A 22,553-nucleotide genomic window follows, 5' to 3' on the forward strand; every position below is an offset into this window, starting at 1 on the left:
GAGGCAGCTCGCCCCGTGGCCTGATCAAATTTGGGCCACTTGCCTCATCAGCAATGCCTCTGAGGTAAGTCCTGGAAGGGGGGAAAGAAGAATGGGAGGAGGGCAATTATAGGCCAGAGCACCTTGGGGCCACAAGTAGCACTGCTGCTCCTCCGGACTCCAGAGAAGGTAAGACTAAAAAAAAAACTTACTTTTTCGTGTTGGCTGCTTATTAGGCTGCAGCAATCCCACCAAAACTGAGCAGTGCAGGCCTGGCACCTGCTCCACTCAGTGCTGACAAACCTTCCTGAAGGGTCATAGTCATAGTCATACGGCACAGAAGGGGGCCATTTGGGCCCTTAAACAGGCCGCTCATTAGAAAATGCAGGGAGCCTAATGCCTGTTTAAGGTGGCTACCTTGGATGCCTGCGAGCAATGTTCCCTCTAAATTGTCTTTGTTGTGCGCGGCTTGTTTATTTCAACGTGCGGCCCCTTTAAATTTCTGCGCATGTACGGTATTTCAAATGGAAAAGCTTGTGAGCGGCCTGCACAGGACCTTGCAGGTGTCCTTTGGGGCGCAAGGTATTCCCCTGTGAAATTGGTCATCGTTGTCCCAATTTTCTTCCCAGGAAACGGACACAATGAGGACCAAATTCTACCCCTTTGTTTCTAGTAGCTGTATCTTCCCTAGCGTTCAGCCAGTCAGCAGACAGATAATTTAGTAATGATTACATTGCCATTTGTGGGTGGCACTAAATCCAGCAGTACCTGTAGAAATTTCCTCTTTCGATGGGCCCAAATTCTCTCGCAGGAATATTTTTTTAAATTTGTTTATGTGATGTGGGCGTTGCTGGCAAGGCCAGCATTTATTGCCCATCCCTAACTGCCCTCGATAAGGTGGTGGTGAGCCGCCGCCTTGAACCACTGCAGTCCGTGTGGTGAAGGTACTCCAACAGTGCTGTTAGGGAGGGAGCTCCAGGATTTTGACCCAGCGATGATGAAGGATCGGCAATATACTTCTATGTCAGGATGGTGTGTGACTTGGAGGGGAACTTGGAGGTGGTGGTGTTCCCATGCACTTGCTGACCTTGTCCTTATAGGTAGTAGAGGTCGCGGGTTTGGGAGGAGCTGCCAAAGAAGCCTTGGCGAGTTGCTGCAGTACATCTTGTAGATGGTACACGCTGCAGCCATGGTTCGCTGGTGGTGGAGGGAGTGAATGTTTAAGGTGGTGGATGGGGTGCCAATCAAGCGGGCTGCTTTGACCTGGATGGTGTCGAGCTTCTTGAATGTTGTTGGAGCTGCACTCATCCAGGCAAGTGGAGAGTATTCCATCACACTCCTTACTTATGGCTGCTTTGTTACACTGCTATGCAATAAGAAATTCTCAAGTGTTTCCCAGTGCAATGTTTGATGGGGTGGATTGATTCTTTATATAAATGGAGCACATCTCTTTCAGCTGTATGTTACAATAAAAATACTGGAGGATGGTAAATGTAGTTCCTGTATTCAAAATAACATAAAATCCACGAGTGCACTCCCCAAGATGCTATAAGTAAACATTTAAAGAGTGCAGGTAGCATAGGGAGTAATAGCATGGTTATAGAAGCAATACATCATGCCTTATAATCCTACTGGATTTCTTTGATTGGATAACTAGGCTAGTTCAGTAGATCTTGCTTACTTTGCTTTTCAAAAGTTATTGACAAAGAACATTATGGAAAGCTAGTAAGGAAGCTTAAAGCTCATGAAATAGTTAATGAAATGTGCAGATGGATTGAGAGTTGGTTTGAAAACAGGTTGGTGAGAAATGGAAAATGTTCTGCTTGAGACAAGTAACCACTAGTCTCCCACAGGGATCTATTCTGGCACCTCTGTTATTTATAATATTTTTGATTGATATGAAATGGAATGTCTGCAGTAGAAATATTACATTTTCTGATGACAGAAAACCGTTGCAAGTAATGAGTAGAACGGAAATTGATTATCTTATGGGAGACTTGGACCAATTACGTAGATAGGGTGAGTTTTGGTTGATGGGTTTTATCATGAATAAATATAGGGCAATGTATATAGGAACAGATAACAGTAAACATGTGTATAACATAAAACTCTCCATTGGTGGAAGCCAAAAAAGAAAGGAATTTGGGAGGGATAATTGATCATCATCTAAGGCATGTCAGATACTGGGGTGTCTCTGAAGAGATTTGGACAACAAGTCAGAGCAAGTTATACTAACATGCTAACATTGTGCAGATCAATGGTGCGACCAATTCTGGAGAATAGCATGTAGTATTGGGCACCCCACCTCAAAAAAGTTTCAGATCAGAATGACCAGGATGATTCAACGTCTTAAGTGACTAAGTTATGAGAATCTCAAGGGGGAAAAATTCAGTTGGTAGCGCCACCTGTTAGCTCCTTAAGAGGGCGCTAAGTGGGGCGCAAACCATCTAGTGCCCGGGCGCGGCACTGCCCATGCCTCCCGCAAAATTCAGCGGGAGGTTAGTGGTGGTGGTAACCGGTAGCGCCCTGCGGCACTGCGCCGCTGGCGATGACGTCATTGGTGTGCGCAGCACCCCGCTCACACCCTGGCCACGATCTTCAGCAGCGCCCCCTGATTTACCACCGGATGCTATGTCCGACAGGGTCAGGGTGGCGTACCTGCGGCCGGGGAGGTGCAATTTAAAGGTGAGGTGCGGGGCGGCCATTTTTGTTGCAGGCCGCCTGTCAGCACCTGCCTGCACTCCCGTCCCCAGCCTCCTGAACCCCCGTGGCGTGCCGGCTGCGCTCCAAGAGCCCAGCACTTCTCTTGGGTGCCGGGCTCTTTTGCTTGCACTCCCGATCCCCGGGGGCCCAGCTGGGCCCCAGGTCGCGTTGCACAAGGCCCCTCCCCTTTAAGAAGGGGAGGAAGGACTGCAATACCGTGGCGCGATGTGCTGCAGCGTGTGGCGCTGCGGCACGTAGCGCCACGATATTCACTCGCAGCGCCCCAAGAGGGAGACGGGGTGCTTCCAGTAGCGCCCCACTTCCCTCTTGGGGCACAGCCACTCAATTTCCGGCGCGGGGACGCTAATTTTTCTGGGGCGCTACTTTTAGCACCCTGGCGAAGTTAGCGCCTCAATTGGGGCGCTACTCAATTTTTAGCCCCAAGTATCTAAACTTTCTTCACTGTAGAAAAGACCGATGGAAAACACAATACAGGTCTTCAAAGTAATGAAAGGTATTGACAATATGAAAGTAAGCAGGCTATTTAACTTGGATGATGGGTGTTCGGCCTTATAATTGCAGGTGTTACGTTTTGTTGCCGCCAGTAGGTGGCAGTAGATGGTAATGGCCCGTAGGGTCACTCAACAGGAACAGGAAGTAGTATAGTGATAAGCAAACAAAGAGGTCACATCAGCATGAAGTGTGCTGCAAGTTAATCTGCTGTAATCTTACATTGTTACGCCTTCGAAAGCATTGCCTTTTTACTCCAACCCAATACAACTGATTTGTATTGTTTCATTGACCTCATGCAAGTGTGGCATCATTAAACACCGGAGCTTGGACGCTACATCCTGACTCCCATGTCGTTATTGAAAGGAGTTTGGCTGGCTGTCTAACTGCGTACAGACACATACACGTAGGGAGGACGGTACAGTAAAAAGGCACGTCATCAGCTGGCGCAACAAGCAACATTCGCAGTGCAGCACGGTGCAGCCATGGACGGCAAGAGCTTCCAAGATGAGCAGAGATCTGTGACCAGCTCAAGAAGTACACGCTCATCTAGGTCAACAACAGCCAGTGTAGCAGCAGCTAGAGCATATGCTAAAGCTAAAGCGGCACAGGCTCGTGTGACCTTTGCTAAAAAGGAACTGGCTGTGAAGAAAGAGAAGGTCCAACTACAAGCAGAGACTGCTACATTGGACGCCACGCTGGAGGCAATACACATTGAGAAAGAAGCAGCTGCCGCTACTGCTGAGGCGGAGATATGGGAAGCGGCACTAGAAGCAGAGGTGGGAGAGCACCGCAGCATTGCTCGTCCTGCATCACCTCAAAGCACTGAGAGGCGGACAAGCGACTATGTCCAGGAGCAGGCTAGGATATGCACAGACATCTCCTCCTTCCCAAACTTTGAACCATTGCACGAGAACACAGAATCGCCATCACCAGCCCAACATGAGGTCACTCAGGTGAATCATTCACGCTACACTGATGACGACCCCTTCCTTGTTATTGATGACTGGTCACACGAAGGAGAGTTTGCAGCGCTCCCGAAGAAACCTGTGCCTCAATCCACCACTCCCAACCACTTGGTAGGTACTCATGCCAAAATTCCACACATCAAAAAAGAACCCTTTTCAAAGGCTAGAACAGGTCACCCGGCATGGCAGTCTCCCATCCAATCGCAGCCCTTCCGATGCAATCATACTCTGGCAACCCATGCACAGACTTCTAATATGACAGGCATTGCCCAATATTTGGCACGTAGAGAACTTGTAATCACAGGTCTCACAAAATTTGACGACAAGCCAGAGAGTTTTAGAGCATGGCAGTCATCCTTCCTTAATGCCACTGGCGGCTTGAGCCTGAGTGCTAGTGAGGAGTTGGATTTATTGTCATCATGGCTGGGCAAAGATTCGTCAGAACATGCCCGTAGGATCCGGTTTGTGTACACAAATGACCCAAGCACAGCCCTTAGAATGGTCTGGGCAAGACTCGGAGTGTTACTGTGCTCCTGAGGTGATAGAGAAAGCCCTCTTCAGTAAGCTGGAAAACTTTCCTAAAATAGGCAACAGAGACTACCTTAAGCTTAGAGAACTTGGAGACCTTTTAATGGAATTACTGGCAGCCAAAACAGACGGATACTTACCTGGGCTCTCCTATTTAGATACTGCTCGCGGCATCAACCCAATAGTGGAGAAGTTGCCCCACCCTCTCCAAGAAAAATGGATCAACGTAGGCTCAAAATTCAAAGAAGACAACCACATGTGGTTTCCCCCATTTTCCTTCTTTGTGAACTTTATCTGCAGAGAGGCCAGAATTAGAAATGATCCAAGCTTTGCCCTGTCCAGCTACTGTAGTGGACCCTCAAAGTATGAGAAGCCCATGTCAAAGTACGTAGGCACAAGAATGCCTATATCTGTGCATAAGACGGATGTCACTGCAAAGACTGACATCAGCATAGATGCAGCAAAGAATGAAGACGATCCCGGAAAACACTGCCCCATCCATCATAAGCCTCATCCGCTCGCAAAATGTAGAGGCTTCAGAAACAAGACCATAGATGAACACAGAGCCTACCTCAAAGATAATGGGATATGTTTTAGGTGTTGTGCCTCCGTTTCCCACACTGCAAGAGACTGTAGGATAGCGTTGAGATGCAGGGAGTGTGAGAGTGACCGCCACAGCATAGCTATGCACCCAGGTCCTACCCCCACAACGGAAAAGCCAACCATCAAAGACTCTGAGCCCGGAGACGAGAGAAAGGGAACCCTTACCACTGCACCAACGGTGAGCTCCATATGCACTGAGGTGTGTGGTCAAGGCCTCACAGGACGATCGTGTTCCAAAATATGCCTTGTAAGAGTCTACCCACAAGGACAGCGCGACCACTCAGTTAACATGTACGCAATACTCGATGACCAAAGTAACCGGTCACTCGCACGGTCAGACTTTTTTGACATATTTGGCGTCGAGAGTAGCCCAGCCCCTTACTCACTGAGAACCTGTGCCGGACTCTTGGAGATGGCAGGAAGGAAAGCAGATGGGTTCTGTGCCGAGGCAGTGAGTGAAGGGGTGAGCATAGACTTACCGCTACTGATAGAGTGCAGTGAAATCCCGAACAACCGATTGGAGATACCAACGCCTGAGACAGCACTTCACCATGCCCACCTAAAGCCCATAGCATCACGCATCCCAGCATTGGATCCAAAGGCCCAGATTCTCCTCCTGCTCGGGAGAGATGTGATGAGGGTGCATAAGGTGAGAGAGCAAGTTAATGGACCACACGATGCCCCCTTTGCCCAAAGACTCAACTTAGGCTGGGTGCTCGTGGGAGAAGTGTGCCTAGGCCAAGCTCACAAGCCCAACGTAAGCACCTTTAAGACCAACGTGCTAGAAAGCGGACGACCCTCTTTCCTCACTCCCTGCCCAAGTCACATCCACCTGAAAGAGAGAGCGAGCTACGGCGGGGAGCAACAAGGTGATTTCTCTCACACAGCATGGGGGTACTCGGCTGACACCAGAGCTGTCGACAAACTGGGGCACACCGTGTTTGAAAAGACAAAAGATGACAACAAAGGTGCTCTCTCCTTCGAAGATGAAGCTTTCATGAATATTATGGAGAAAACTTTTTACAAAGATGAGGCGAACAGCTGGGTTGCGCCTCTCCCCTTCAAGGTACCCCGGCTTCTTCTGCCTAACAATCGCAATCAGGCACTGTCACGCCTCGCATCACTGCAGCGCACATTAGATAGAAAGCCCGAAATGAAGGAACAGTTCATTGCCTTCATGGAAAAGGTTTTCGAGAGTAACCATGCTGAATTAGCACCTCCACTCAAAGAAGGAGAAGAGTGCTGGTATCTCCCGATTTTTGGAGTTTATCACCCCCAGAAGCCCAGTCAAATAAGAGTAGTTTTTGACTCCAGTGCTCAGCACTGTGGCATCTCACTCAACAACGTTCTGCTCATGGGTCCAGACCTAAACAACACCCTCCTTGGCGTGCTGATTCGCTTTAGGAAAGAGCTCGTAGCAGTAACCGCAGACATCCAACAGATGTTCTATTGCTTTGTGGTGAGAGAGGACCATAGGAACTATCTGAGGTTCTTCTGGTATCACGACAACAACATGTCAAAGGACATCACTGAATACAGGATGCGGGTCCACGTTTTTGGTAACAGCCCCTCCCCTGCAGTCTCCATCTATGGGTTCAGAAGTGCAGCCAAAGAGGGAGAACACGAGCATGGAACAGACACAAGACAGTTTGTGGAGAGGCATTTTTATGTTGATGACGGCCTCATATCCTTACCTTCAGAAGCAGTAGCCATCAACCTGCTGAAGCGAACTCAAGCTTCATTAGCACAGTCCAACCTGAGGCTGCACAAAATTGCCTCAAACAGTGTAGCAGTGATGAAGGCCTTCCCAGCTGAGGATCTCGCCAAGGGCATTAAAGACTTAGACCTCAGTGACAAAACCATGCCAGCCCAGCTAAGCCTTGGTTTACGTTGGGAAATTGAATCTGACACCTTCACCATTGCAGTGTCTGTAGGTGACAAGCCATTTACACGCCATGGAATGCTGTCAACGGTCAACTCACTCTTTGACCCTCTCGGCATGGTGGCGCCCGTGGCTATTCAGGGAAGAGCCCTACTACGAGAACTCTGCACAGACATGAGCGACTGGGACTCTCCACTCCCCGAAGGCAGGTTAACAGAATGGGAGACATGGAGAAATTCTCTCAAAAATCTAAAAAATCTTCATATCCCACGCACCTACTCACCAGACACACTCTCCAAATCCAAACGCACCGAGTTGTGTGTATTCTCAGATGCGTCCGAGAAAGCTATTGGCGCGGTAGCCTACCTGAGATCCTTGCATGATGAGGGCCAAAGTAACGTGGGATTTGTCCTGGGAAAGGCGAAGTTGACACCCCGGCCAGAGCCCACCATACCATGCCTGGAGTTATGCGCTGCAGTATTAGTGGTGGAGATTGCGGATCTCATCCTGGATGAGATAGATTTCAAGCTTGATGCAGTGAAATTCTATTGTGACAGCAAAGTTGTGCTCGGTTACATCTTCAATGAGTCAAAGACGTTCTTCATATATGTACACAACAGAGTTCAACAAATAAGACAATCAACATGCCCCGACCAGTGGCACTATGTGCCCACAGAGCTGAATCCAGCTGACCTTGCCACCAGGTCAGTGCCTGCCTCCCAGCTCTCCAGTACAATATGGTTTACCGGGCCAGCTTTCTTACACAAACCTGACCAAGCTGACCATATGGCACAAGAATCATTCAAGCTCGTCAGCCCAGAACTAGATGTGGAGGTCTGTCCTCATGTGATCAGCTTAATGACTCACAGCCAAGAGAGCCTACTTACTGTTATGTTCATTAATAACTAGATGTTTGCATTATGAACAGCTAGCTTTTGCTAGTCACTTTATTGAGTACATGTTCTTTACTATACAGCATCTGTAGAGATTCAGCATGTGTACTTCTGTGTGCAGGCAGCCATCTTGACTACTGCCTTGTGGGTAGCCTAGTGCATCCTGGGTAGTGTAGTCTTAAACACATACAACTAAATATACAGCTCTACAGCTCTATAGCTCTATAGCTCCACCTAGTGTACTATTCTAGAATGACATGTTATTGATCATTACATCCCCCTTTCTTTGAGGTTAAACAAAATCAACATCAATCAATATCAATCAACTTTCAAGAAAAACGATAAAGATGATATCAGTAACACTTTTGCTAGTGCTCTATAAACATAAACATTTTCAAAGCTTTACTTTATACTCAAAGATTAAGTCTATCAGGCTTTTTTACTTCACGTGTGGATCTTCTATCATTGGTTCCTTTGCTTGTTTGTTTTGGTATTTCTGACATGTCTCACATTCGCCTATCATGTTCTCAATGTCCTTATTTATGCCAGGCCAATAAACAGTGTCTCTTGCTCTCCTTTTGCACTTTTCAATTCCGAGGTGTCCCTCATGAATCCTTTTGAGCATGTCTTGACGTAGAGCCTGTGGAATGACTATTCTGTTCTGTTTTAGTAATAGTCCACTTACGACACTCAACTCTGACCTTATGTGATAGTATTTTGGACAGGAACCTTTTGGCCAACCAGGATGAATGTTTTCTCTTACTGTTTGTAACACTGTGGCCTAGAAATTCAGTTGGCTGCGCCAGCCGTTAACGCCTTAGGAGGAGCAGATCTCGAGCGCTAGGCGCTTAGCGCCCGGGCGCAGCGCGATCTGCGCCTCGCCCCAACTTCAGTAGACATTTAGCGCCGGCGCAAAGTCATTGCGCGCGCTCATCTGCGCGCGCAGATCATGACGTCATTTCGTCGCGCAACGCCCTTTGTGCGCCCGGAACCGGAACTTCACTCGCGCCGCCCCATTGTGCACCGGGCGGCCCTAACGACTGTTGAGTGGAACGGTACACAGCCGAGGCGGGCCGCGGGGAGCGCAAATTAAAGGGCACTTACCCTGCACTATAAAGGGCAGCCATTTTGCAGCACTCACTCTTGTGCAACGGATTTTTGGAGAGAGACCAAGGAATAGAGCTTACTGCTTTGGCCCAACACTAGGACAGGTATTTTTGGCTTCAGGCCAGAGCTTTGCAATTCTCTTTGCCTTCATTGAGATCTCAGTGTTTGCCAGCATATTATGAGGGCTGCATTGGGTGCCAACGCTGAGTTTCAGCATTATGTCGGAAGGGCTTACAGACGCCGTGAGAGAGTGGCAGCCCTGGCTAGATGCAGAGGGGGCAACAGGCGTCGCCAAGGGAGGCCTTACCCACCCAGGGTATACCGCCAGCAGTTCTCCTATCTCAACATGTCTGCCGCGCAGTGTGTTAGGAGGCTGCGATTCAGAAGGGAGGTGGTTGCAGAGATCTGCCAGCTGCTTCACAGAGATCTGCGTCCACAGCTGAGGCGCAGGACGTCTCTGTCGGTGGCAGTGAAGGTGACGGTGGCTCTCAACTTCTATGCCACCGGCTCCTTCCAATCCGCTGCTGGGGACATCGCTAACATCTCCCAGTTCGTCGTGCATTGCTGCATCCGCCAGGTGACCAATGCCCTTTTCAGAAGGAGACGTCAATTCATCTCCTTCCCCATGACCCTGGACAAGCAGCAGCAGCGTGCAGTGGGATTTGCAAGAATAGCGGGCTTCCCCATGGTGCAGGGCGCCATTGACTGCACGCATGTGGCTTTGCGGGCACCTCTGGAGCATGCCGAGGATTACCGCAACCGGAAGGGCTACCATTCCCTCAACGTACAGCTGGTGTGTGACCACAGGCAGCGCATCCTAGCTGTCAATGCCCGCTTTCCAGGCAGCAGCCACGATGCCTTTATCCTGCGACAGACAACTGTGGCTGACATGTTCCAGGCACAGCCTCACCCAAGAGGATGGCTTATCGGGGACAAAGGCTATCCTTTGTGTACCTGGCTCATGACCCCGCTTCGCGCGCCCAGGACCCCTGCTGAAGAGGCATACAACGAGAGCCATCAAGCGACCAGGAACATCATCGAACAAACAATTGGCGTCCTGAAGCAATGGTTCCGCTGTCTGGATCGCTCCGGTGGAGCCCTCCAGTATTCGCAGGAGCGAGTCTCCCAATTCATCATCGTTTGCTGCATGCTGCACAACCTGGCTATCCGCAGGACTCAGGCACTGCCACCTCACGTTGGACCACCACCTCAGGAGGAGGAGCAGGAGGAGCAGGAGGAGGAGGAGGAGTACCAGCCCAGGAGGGAGGCAGAAGGTCCAAGGGCAGCCCGTCGGCGGCTTATTGAACGTCACTTCTAGGCCCCCTGTCAGGGAATGGCTTGTGCCAATGAAAGAACATGATTGCAGCCGCTCCGCAAGCCCTCAGCCGGTTAAGGCAACAAACACTTCAAAGATCAAACATGGACAATCTGAATAAAGAAAATGGTTTATTGTACAAACTCAGGGCCCTTCCCACATGAAAACCAAAAACAGACGAAACCCCCAAAAAACACTCACACACATGACTCACTCCCACAACCTGGGGAGGATTAACAAAAGATGTAAACAAAAATGGCCTTCATCCTCGGCCTTCACAAAACACCCATTCCAAAAAACAAAACATTTGGCCACACCCTCTACTTTGTGGCCCGCGAGGGCGATGCCTTCTGCAAACTTTGGCGGCCCCTGCACGCCCTGCTGCTCCTCCTCAAAGTGAGGCCAGTGGCTGCTGCAAGGCTGGGGGAAGGCTCCTGAGGGGCACATGTCGTGACGGCAGATGCCCTTGGGGGTCAGCCTAGACGAGGTCTGGCCCTTGAGGGGCCGGCTGGTGAATGCTGCAGCTGTGGCTGGGCAGCATCAGTCGCTGCAGCAGCTCGTGGCAGCTCCACTGGGGGAGTGGCAGTGGCGGCTGGAGGAATGGGGGCAAGCTGGCGGATGGCAGGCGCTCGCTGGTCGCCTGAGACACTGGCACTCGCCCGGGCCAGCACTGCAGCATGCGCAGCAATCTGCCGAGGGACAGACCACTGTGCTGCTGCAGCGCGGCGGGTGCCCTGGCGATGCCTGGCTGACACAGCGAGTGTGGCAGCAGTGAGTGCCCGTGTTGCCCTGTTCTGTGACTGCATCAGAGCAGCCAGTGACTGCACGGCACCACTGATCACTTGGCCAGTCGCTGCCTGAGCTGCCCCGAATTCCGCCCGACTCGCTGCCTGATCTGCCCCGAATTCCGCCAAACTGGTGGCCTGTGAGGCCCCGAATTCGGTCACACTCCGAGACAGGGACTCAATGGCCTCAGGCATCCATGCCACTACCCCCATGAGCTCCGTGTGCCGGCGCTCCGAGTCCGCGGACATGTCCTCGAGGAGGCGCAGCTCCTCGGCGGTGACCGTCTCCGGACTGGAGGCCGGACTCTCCCTCTGGGTAGAAGGCTGCCGAGCTGCCCGACCCTTCCTGCGTTGCTGGACGCCGCTGGGCCCAGCAATTGGACTCCCCTCCGAACCTTCCCCCCTCTGGGGAGAAGGCCGCTGAGCTTCCACCCCCCTCCCGCGTTTCTGCAGGCCGCTGGTCCCAGGAGCTACACTCCCCTCCGACACTTCCCCCAGGCTCCCCTCCAGGGAAGACGTGTCCCCTACATTGACATGGCTTGCCGCGGCTGAGGGTTCCCCTGATGGGCCGCCTTCCTCTTCCTCCTCCTCCTCCTCCTCTTCTGAGGGGCTGTCACTGGCAACTTCAGGGACCTCCTCCTCACCATCTGAAAGCAGGAAGGCACAAGAGTAGCTTTAGAGTGAGGAGAGGGCGTCAGCGAGGGATGCATGAGTGGTGGCATTCAGCGCATTGGTCGGACAGTGGCAAAGGATGTAGATCTGATGCGCAAGTGGGACGAGAGAGGTCCAAAAGGTGATGTCCTTACCATTGGTGCCCAGAACAGGGTCGGCATCTCCAGATGCAACGGGGCCAATCACCCGGGCACCCATGATGCGCTCCACGCGCTGTTGCAGCTCGGTGAGCTGCTGGATCTGGGGTCCGCCTCCCCCGGTCTCAGTCCGGCTCCTCTTATTATTGGCCAGCTTGGCCTGCAAGAGAAAGGACGGCCTCTAAGTACAGTGTGTAGCCCTGATCTTGTGTGCACTGCCTCCTATGGTGGAATAGCCTGGCCAGTGTGTAGCCCTGATCTTGTGTGCACTGCCTCCCATGGTGGAATAGCCTGGCCAGTGTGTAGCCCTGATCTTGTGTGCACTGCCTCCCATGGTCGAATAGCTTGGCCAGTGTGTTAAGTGCAGAATGTGCAATTGATGTTCATGACTGTCCCACAGCTGCTGCATGAGGGCTGGCCATTAGGGCTTTCAGGTCCCTTTGCCCATAATGTGAGGTGCACATGCAAGGATGAGGAGGACACTGGAAAGGGCACTCACCCTGACAATCCTGGCGAGGTCATTTAGCTTTTTGCGGCATTGTACAGAGCTCCTGGGGACCTCACTGTTGGATGTCACCCTGGTGGCGACATGCCTCCAGGCTTTCCGGTAGACGCGGGCCGCCGGCTTCTTCCCATTGTCCGGAAACAAGATATGGTGTCTCTTCTCCACAGCATCAACCAGCACCCTCAGATCATGCTCTGAGAAGCGCTGTGCTCGTTCACGGGCCTTCTCCATCCTTTCAGGCGCTATTTGGGTCCAGCAGCAGTGTTCAGGCCTAGCTGGAGGGCTGCAGTGTCCAGGGCGTGGCAGCAGACCAACTCGACCCTTCCCCCTTAAGAGCTGGCCGGCGCCAGGGTGTCTGCTGTCAATCAAGAAATGACCGCACCTGCGCTGCGCCCGGCCTCAGCGGTATCGCTCAGCACCGCCGGCTTAGCGCCTAAAGAGAGTCGTGCATCGCCAGTTTTAGCGTTCGAGCAAACTCTTAGGGCGAAGATACTGAATATCGGCGAAGTGGCCTCGACTTTGCGCCGGGCGCAAACTTTAGCGGCCGCCCGACTTTACCGCCCCAAATGTGGCTATAATGAATTTCTAGGCCTGTATCTTTTACTGTTTCTTCTGCTATTTGCTTTGATTTTGTGTCTGACACGGGCAGCGCAGCAGTGACCATACTCACATGAACATCCACGTCTTCTTCAGTAGAGCTCACTTGACTCATTGTGGGTGCTCGGGATAGTGCATCTGCTAACACTATGTATTTGCCTGGTGTATAGATCAGTTCAAAGTCATATCTTTGCAGCTTCATCATGAGTCGTTGAATCCTTGGAGACATCTCATTCAGATTGTTTTTAATGATGGCAACCAGTGGGCTGTGGTCTGTCTCAACTGTGAAGGTGGGAAGTCCATATATGTAGCCATGGAACTTTTCTAATCCAACTACCAAGCCTAGACATTCCTTTTTAATCTGGGCATATCGACACTCAGTATCAGTCATAGACCTGGAGGCATAGGCAACAGGCTCCAATCTTCACCCTCTGCTTGTAGCAAGACCGCGCCTAGGCCATCTTTTGATGCATACGTTGACACTTTGATTCTCTTTGTTGGGTCAAAGAAAGTGAGTACAGGTGTGGTTGTCAGCACTGTTTTGAGGTTCATCCACTCTTGTTCATGTCTTTCTGTCCATGCGAACTCATTTGTTTTATGTAGCAGGTCTCGCAGACAGGTTGTCTTGGCTGACCAGTTAAGAATGAACTTTCCAATGAAGTTTATCATCCCCATGATGCGTAGTACTCCTTTTTTGTCAGTGGGTCGGGGCATTTTGAGTGGCGTTTACTTTTTCCATATCTGGCTCTATTCCTTTACCAGATAGAATATCTCCTAGGAAAGTGACTTCCTGGACACCAAACTGACACTTGGCTTTGTTGAGCTTCATTCCATTCCGGCATATGCTCTGTAGCACTTTAGTCAGTCGCTCATTGTGTTCTTTCAGTGTGGAGCCCCAGATGATGATGTCATCAACATAGACCCGGACTCCTTCCAGACCTTCAATTATGTGTTCCATCGCTCTATGAAAGATTTCAGATGCAGATATTATCCCGAAAGGCATTCTGAGGAAACAATACCTGCCAAATGGTGTGTTGAAGGTACAGTATTTGGTGCTCTCTTCATCCAGTTTTAGTTGCCAAAATCCTTGTGAGGCATCGAGCTTTGTAAAGTATCTGGCACCTGACATTTCACTGGTGATTTCTTCTCGCTTGGGAATCTGGTAGTGTTCACGTTTTATGTTTGCATTTAAGTCCTTTGGATCCATGCATATTCTTAGATCATTGTTCTTTTTCTTTACACATACCATGGAGTTAACCCAGTCTGTTGGCTCTTCGGCTTTCCTGATGACTCCTAGTGTGGTCATTCTGTCCAGTTCATTCTTGAGCCGGTCACGCAGGGGTGCTGGAACTCTTCGTGGAGCATGTACCACTGGCTGAGCATCCTCCTCTAGCTGGATCTTGTAAGCGAATGGTAGAACTCCAAATCCTTTGAACACATCCTGGAAATTATTCACTACAGAATCCACCGAGTCATCTGGTCTGCTTATGGCACAGTTTATACGGTAGACTCTCTTGACCAGTTCTAAGTCCTCACAAGCTTTGTCACCCAGTAGTGAATCAAGTCCTTCAGCCACAACAGAAAACATGAGATGATGCACTTTGTCTTTGACTGTCACTTTAAGTCTGCATACAACTAAGCTATCTATTTTCTGTCCATTATAGTCCTTCAGTAGTACTGACTTTTTCTGTATTTTGGGCTTTTCTTTCATATTGTTAATGTCACTCATACTGATTAAGTTTGCTTTTGCCCCAGTGTCCAGTTTCAATGTAACTAATGCTCCATTTATCTGCAGTGGGATCATCCATTTGTCCTCTTTTACTGCATTGACGTTATGTTCAGCATTGTCCATATCTGAGGGCTGCACATTTTCTGTATCATTTTTGACATTGTCACATGACACCATTCGTACAAAAAATGTCTCACTTAAATCAGTATCCTCAATCATATTGACTTGTTGCCCTTTCTTTGTTCTTACTTTTGAAAAGCATTGTTTGGCAAAGTGATTCTTTCCATTACATTTTGTGTACATTTTTCCAAACGCTGGGCATTGTCTTAACTGGTGTTTGTAACCACAGCGTTTACAATTAAAATTTCCTTCCTCTGATTGCTTTTCATTTCTGTTCTGCCCATGTTTCTTCCCCTTGTAGGACACAGCACCGACAGCAGCACTTACTACAATCGCATCATTATTGATTTCACTGAAAGTCTTCGCATGCTGTCGAGCTAGCTCACTGGCTTGCATATTTTCACAGCATTTTCCAATGTCAGTTCGGTTTCTCTCAACAGACGTTCCCTGACCCTTTTTATCATGAATACCAAACACAACTTGGTCACGAATCATGGATGCTTTCAGCTCAGAGAAATTACATGTCTGTGCTTTCAGTTTCAGATCGGTCACAAAGCTATCAAAAGTCTCATTTTGCCGCTGTGTCCTTGAACGGAACACGTATCTTTCATAGGTCTCACTCTTTTTGGGAGATCAATGTATACCAAATTTCTTTAGCACATCGTCTAAATTTTCTCTGTTCTCCTCTGGATTAAATACAAATGTATTAAATACCTCTATCGCCTGTGGGCCTGCAACCGTGAGCAGCAACGCTATTTTCCTTGCATCTGGCTTCGTACCGAACCCAATGGCAGCAATGTAGAGTTCGAATTGTTGTTTGAAAGTCCGCCAATTGTAGTCGACATTTCCCGTGAGATTCAAAAACTCCGGTGGCTTCAAATTCTCCATGTCGCGTTTCACAATTTTGAGCAGATCTTCACCAATCCTGGTACCATGTTATGTTCATTAATAACTAGATGTTTGCATTATGAACAGCTAGCTTTTGCTAGTCACTTTATTGAGTACATGTTCTTTACTACACAGCATCTGTAGAGATTCAGCATGTGTACTTCTGTGTGCAGGCAGCCATCTTGACTACTGCCTTGTGGGTAGCCTAGTGCATCCTGGGTAGTGTAGTCTTAAACACATACAACTAAATATACAGCTCTACAGCTCTATAGCTCTATAGCTCCACCTAGTGTACTATTCTAGAATGACATGTTATTGATCATTACGCTTACCTGTGAGCGCTTTGAGCGCTTTTCAACCTGGCGATCGCTCGTTAGAGCCATAGCTTTCTTAATCCATGTGGCTCACTCTCACAAGTCCGATCCTGGCAGCTCATCAAACAAATGCCGAGGTTGGCACTGGTGCAGGAAGCCTCATTCCCCAGATGAGTTGGCTGCAGCTGAGAACATTATCATCAGGTCAGTTCAAGTTCAGGCGTACTCTGAGGAGTACAGAGCACTTGCTGAAAAAAGAACCATTACCAAGACCAGTTCACTGTGGAAACTGAATCCAGTTTTGAATGACGGCCTCATCAGAATTGGAGGATGGCTTATGCATGCAGAACTGAGCTTGCAAGAAAAGAGTCCTGTTGTCCTGCCACATCAAAGCCACATCACAACATTGCTCACAAGACACAACCATGAACTGATAGAACACCAGGGCCGCCAGTTCACTGAGGGAGCCATTCGAGCAGCCGGCTTGTGGATTGTCAGCGGCAAACGGTTGATTGGATCTGTCGTACACCAATGCGTCACATGCAGAAAGCTCAGATGGAGAACGGAGGAGCAGAAGATGGCTGATCTGCCTCTGGAACGACTTCGTTCATTGCCACCATTTTCATACGTCGGCCTGGACGTTTTTGGCCCTTGGACGATCACTACTCGCCGCACCAGAGGAGGCGCCGCTCATAGCAAACGCTGGGCTATGCTATTCACTTGTATGAGCACAAGAGCTGTGCATATAGAAGTGATTGAGTCCATGGACACGTCCAGCTGCATTAATGCATTACGAAGATTCTTCACCATCCGCGGGCCAGCAAAGCAGTTAAGATCCGACTGTGGAACAAATTTCATTGGAGCCTGTCGAGAGCTAGAGTTAGGGAATGAACACAACCAAAGGCCAAGCATCCTGACATACCTAAGCCAGCAAGGTTGCACATGGGAATTTAATCCTCCACACGCTTCACACATGGGTGGTGCGTGGGAGCGCATGATTGGAGTGTCGCGGCGCATTCTGGACTCCATGTTGCGACAGAACAGATCACCTCAGCTGACGCACGAAGTGCTGTGCACCTTCATGGCTGAAGTGTCAGCAATCATTAATGCGAGGCCCCTTGTTCCTGTTTCTTCCGATCCAGATTCACCATTCCTTTTGACTCCAAACATGTTACTCACACAGAAGGGCAGTGTACCCACTCCTCCTGGAGACTTCACTGACAAAGACCTCCTGAAGAGCCAGTGGAGAAGAGTACAAGCCTTGGCCAGTAAGTTCTGGAGCCGCTGGCGCACCGAATACCTTCCCACTTTGCAAAGCCGGCGGAAGTGGAATGAGGCTCGTCGGAGTCTCCGAGAAGGTGACATTGTCTTACTGAAAGAAAGCCAAGTATCCCGCAATGAGTGGCCTATGGGTCTTGTCACCTCTGTCTTCCCCAGCAAAGACGACAGGGTGCGAAAGTTAGAGGTGAAGGCCACTGTTCAAGGGATGGTCAAAAAGTTCTTCAGACCCATCTCAGAGGTCGTACTCCTCTTACCTAAGGAGGACTGAGTGTTATTGATTCCACAGTTCTGTATGTTTTATAAGTAGTGGCATCTAATAGACGGCAGGCGGGGAGTGTTCTGCCTTATAATTGCAGGTGTTACGTTTTGTTGCCGCCAGTAGGTGGCAGTAGATGGTAATGGCCCGTAGGGTCACTCAACAGGAACAGGAAGTAGTATAGTGATAAGCAAACAAAGAGGTCACATCAGCATGAAGTGTGCTGCAAGTTCATCTGCTGTAATCTTACATTGTTACGCCTTCAAAAGCATTGCCTTTTTACTCCAACCCAATACAACTGATTTGTATTGTTTCATTGACCTCATGCAGTGTGGCATCATTAAACACTGGAGCTTGGACGCTACATCCTGACTCCCATGTCGTTATTGAAAGAAGTTTGGCTGGCTGTCTAACTGCATACAGACACATACACGTAGGGAGGATGGTACAATGGGCATAGGTACAAAATTCACCTTCCTTGACCAAGGTAGGAGTGGAAATGTGGAACACACTACCAGAGAAGGTAGTTGAGTTTGATTGAATTACCATTTTTTAGAAGGAGCTGGATTGATATCTGTTGAATAGTGATATTTAGCACTACTGCTTGATTTCTTTTTCAGCAGAAGTGGGAAAGGGAGTTAATGTTTCTTAAAATAGGGAAACAACAGCTTATGTGAGAGTAAAGTTTGTAAGAGTGATTCACCATGGATTTTGGATGGGTGGGCTTGATGGCTTTTGGGCTTTTCACACTGGAGCTTTTTATGCTCTTGTGTATGATTTAGCTGGAGGCTTCTGGCATGAGGAGAATAGTGCTTGAACAAAATCTAGAACTAACCCACACTGAAAAATCTACTTATTTGACATAATAAAAAGTTTTACTATTAGGCATTGTAATCTGTTTTTCCATTACAACTGCATGTTTAAATTAAAATGGTAACCATTGAGTTATAAACCTGCACCTTTGAACATGCGTCACGATCATAAAACTTCAGGGACCAATTAAAAGAAGCTAAGAGATTTAGGTCCACTTAGTCTAAAAGGGTAAATCCAGCATTGCGTCATAGCTTTTCGTGCTGATTCTGTATAACATATGTTCTTATGGAACCATACTCCAGTTCTTCTAAATCACTTCATAACATTTTTACTGTGTTTTCTGAAGATTTAACTTCAGAAAGACAGAAAATCCTGAAAGCAGTTACTCTTTTTATCAGGGGACCAAAACAAAATATGATTCATAATCCTTCAGTTCAATGGCCAGTGTCCTTTTTTCAGTCATGTTGCTGTTGATTTATCATTTGCAACTCTGTTAGCAGATAGGCTGGCACATAAAAAACTAACCAAACCTTTCCTTCCTGCAGTTGAGAATATATTAAAAATCTGGAAGTTCTGTCTCCAGTGCTGAAAAATTGGATCAGTGTATAAATTATTGGAGATTTTATTAAATTTTTTTAAAGGGTTGGCAAGTATGCACATGTTTTTATTTCCTAAAATAATTTTTTCAAAAGCCAGATATTACTTTTAGAGTATTTTCCAAGCTACCAGTTTGGAGCAGGAAAGGTAAATATCATCTTGCAGGGGAGAGAAGTAAACCAACCAGGAAACCCCTGCACGTATGATTAGGAAGCTTAGTCGTAAAAATATAAACTGTAGTAATCTATAAATTTAATATTTAGCACTCCCATTACAATTCTGTCCCAACTCTCTTTGTCCTTTATAAAGGTTAGCCCTCACGAAGTGGTGCTGAACAATCGTCATGAAGTGCAGAGGCTGCTGCGTGTGCACGCAAATCTGGACTATAAAATAGTTTCCATTTTTATGGCACCTTAAAGTGTGCAGAGATGTTTTGTCAAGTTACAGTTGCTTTGTGGCTTTCCTGCTGAGTGCAATGCTGGCACTTTTACTTTAACAGTCTTCTACCATTGAAATGTTAAAGTAGTGAAAGTAAAAGTGCGATTACACATCTGTAAAACTATCACTCAATGCACCTCTTGCACTGTTAATATCCTATCTACTTATCTATCTAGAAAAACGTCCATGGGGATCACTTTAACCGCCGGACGGAAAAGAGGCAGTAGTGGATTGGCTGCCCGTTTTACAGCCCGCTCAATGTTTGTTAAAAGTGGAAATTCACCCCCATCATATTTCAAAATATTAAAAGTATAAGGAACATTTATTTTAACTTGGGGCAGGAAATATATAAGCGCTTTCTAATCTGCAAATTTCCCTCATCAAACAGCAATTAAACTCTGAATGACCTTCATAACAAAAGCAAAATACTGCAGATGGTAGAAATCTGAAATAAAAAGAGAAAATGCTGGAAATGCTGGGCCTTTTCATCGACCTGAAACGTTGGGCTGGATTTTGCCAGCCCTGGGGAGGCGGGTTTGGAGGCGGGACTGCTGGGAAAATGGCAGAATTTGGGGGCGGGTGCCCATACCGCCTCCATGATATCTTGCCATGAGGTGGGTAGCCGTTGCGTGCTGGGTCCCGTCTCCTTGGAGGCGGGAAGGGATTACAACCACTTAACTGCCTGTTAACAGATCGTTAACAGGCAGAAAATAGTATTATCCCCATTTTGCCCACACAAGTGCGGACTTCCTGAAGGCTCCAAAACCCGCCAGGGTCACCGAGGTGAGTAGTGGGTCTGCGGGGTCCAAAAGTGCACTGTGACTGTAAGTGATGGGTACAAGTGTGGAGAGGTGAGTATCTGAGGTAAGTGGAAAGTCTTAGAAAAAGTGTACTTACCTTTGCTTCTTCCTGCAGGCTTCAATCGGTGGGTATGCGGAGAGTCTCGCACCTCCACGGCAGAGATGACAGATGGCTGTTGCATTCTCCAATGCAAAAACCATCTAATTTCTGCAAAAGAAAGAGGTTTGATGAGGTCTTGAATTCAAGAACTCATCAAACTACAGAGAATATCTTCACAGAGCTGTCAAACGATGACAATTCATCTGTCAAAAATTTTTGACAGATGAAACATCATACATTGACGTTCTCTGTAACCGGCTTTCCCTTAATTGGCCTGCTGAGCCCACTGGGAGGGCTTAACAAGGTCAATGAAGGGAAAATAGCGTGGGTTGGCCAGAAGTTGATGGAGGCGGGACTGAAACCCGACAAGTGGGAGTCCCGCCTCCAAAAGCTCCCCATTAGCAAAATCCAGCTCCCTAACTCTGTTTTTCTCTCCACGGATGCTGCCTGACCTGCTGAGTGTTTCCAGCATTTTCTGCTTTTATTTCTGAATGACCTCGGGTTGTGTACTTACAACAATTAACCTTTGCGATCTTAAAGAGATGCAGCTTCATCTTTACAAGAGAATAATACATTGTGCATTACATAATTATCTTACAAAACAGTGCTGCTGATTTTGACCTCAGTACTGAAATCTCAGTTCAGCACTCACCACCCCATTTCCATCAGTGTTCGGCTTACTGCGATTTTGGAGCGGGCCAGGAGAAGGACATCCAGCACTCCGCCCGAAACAGGGGGCAACCTCATTAGTTGTTCACAGCAAATCAATGCAATCTTAATGCTGCAATGCCCAGTGGAACTCAGTTGCCCATAATTTGCGGTCAGCAGCGAAGCAAAGACGCTCGCTGTTGGCCCCGAAGAAAGCTGCCCACAGAGCTCTCGCGATGTCTGTGGCGAGAAGTTTGCCTTTTTCGACGTTCAATTGATTACAGTGCTGTGAATAGGGGATTCTGTGACGATGCTGCAGTGTTGTCAACAAGCTGCCTAAACAGCCAATTACATTGAAGATGTCTCACAGACAGGAAACCAGGAAATGAGATGCTGCTTTTATCCGGAATTTTTATAATTGTTACAGAGAGCGAAATAAAGATTCTGACTCACACATGCTTTTTAAAGTTTTAAAAAAGTTGTAATTTTTATCATAATGGAGAAATTTAATATGCCACGAATATAAAAATGAGTTTTTCAGGGCCAGAACATTTGTTTACCAGTCAATACACTGTTAAAAGCCCAGTTACACCTATTCCAACAAGGTTTAACATTTAATGGGGTATTTAACAGCGATATTACCGTGAAAAAGCCCAATGATTTCACTGATTACATCAATATCAATTTAAATGATCTGTATCCGAATATCTACTTCTCCACAACATTTTACTTTTTTTTTAATTTGCTTATGGGATCTGGGCATCGCTGGCAAGGCCAGCATTTATTGCCCATCCCTAATTGCCCTTGAGAAGGTGGTGGTGAGCCGCCTTCTTGAACCGCTGCAGTCCGTGTGGTGAAGGTCCTCCCACAGTGCTGTTAGGGAGTGAGTTCCAGGATTTTCACCCAGCGACGATGAAGGATCGGCGATATACTTCTAAGTCAGGATGGTGTGTGACTTGGGGGGGATCTTGGAGGTGGTGGTGTTCCCATGCGCCTGCTGCCCTTGTCCTTCTAGGTGGAAGAGGTCGCGGGTTTGGGAGGTGCAGCCGAAGAAGCCTTGGCGAGTTGCTTCAGTGCATCTTGTAGATGGTACACACTGCAGCCACGGTGCGCTGGTGGTGGAGGGAGTGAATGTTTAAAGTGGTGGATGAGGTGCCAATCAAACGGGCTGCTTTGTCCTGAATGGTGTCAAGGTTCTTGAGTGTTGTTGCAGCTGCACTCATCCAGGCAAGTGGAGAGTATTCCATCACACTCCTTACTTGTGCCTTGTAGATGTTGGAAAGGCTTTGCGGAGTCAGGAGGTGAGACACTTGCCGCAGAATACCTAGCCTCTGACCTGTTCTTGTTGCCACAGTATTTATGTTGCTGGTCCAGTTAAGTTTCTG

Source organism: Somniosus microcephalus, chromosome 13, assembly GCF_052327205.1.
Source record: "Somniosus microcephalus isolate GS21.2 chromosome 13, FLI_Smic_1.0, whole genome shotgun sequence".
NCBI classification, from domain to species: Eukaryota; Metazoa; Chordata; class Chondrichthyes; order Squaliformes; family Somniosidae; genus Somniosus; species Somniosus microcephalus.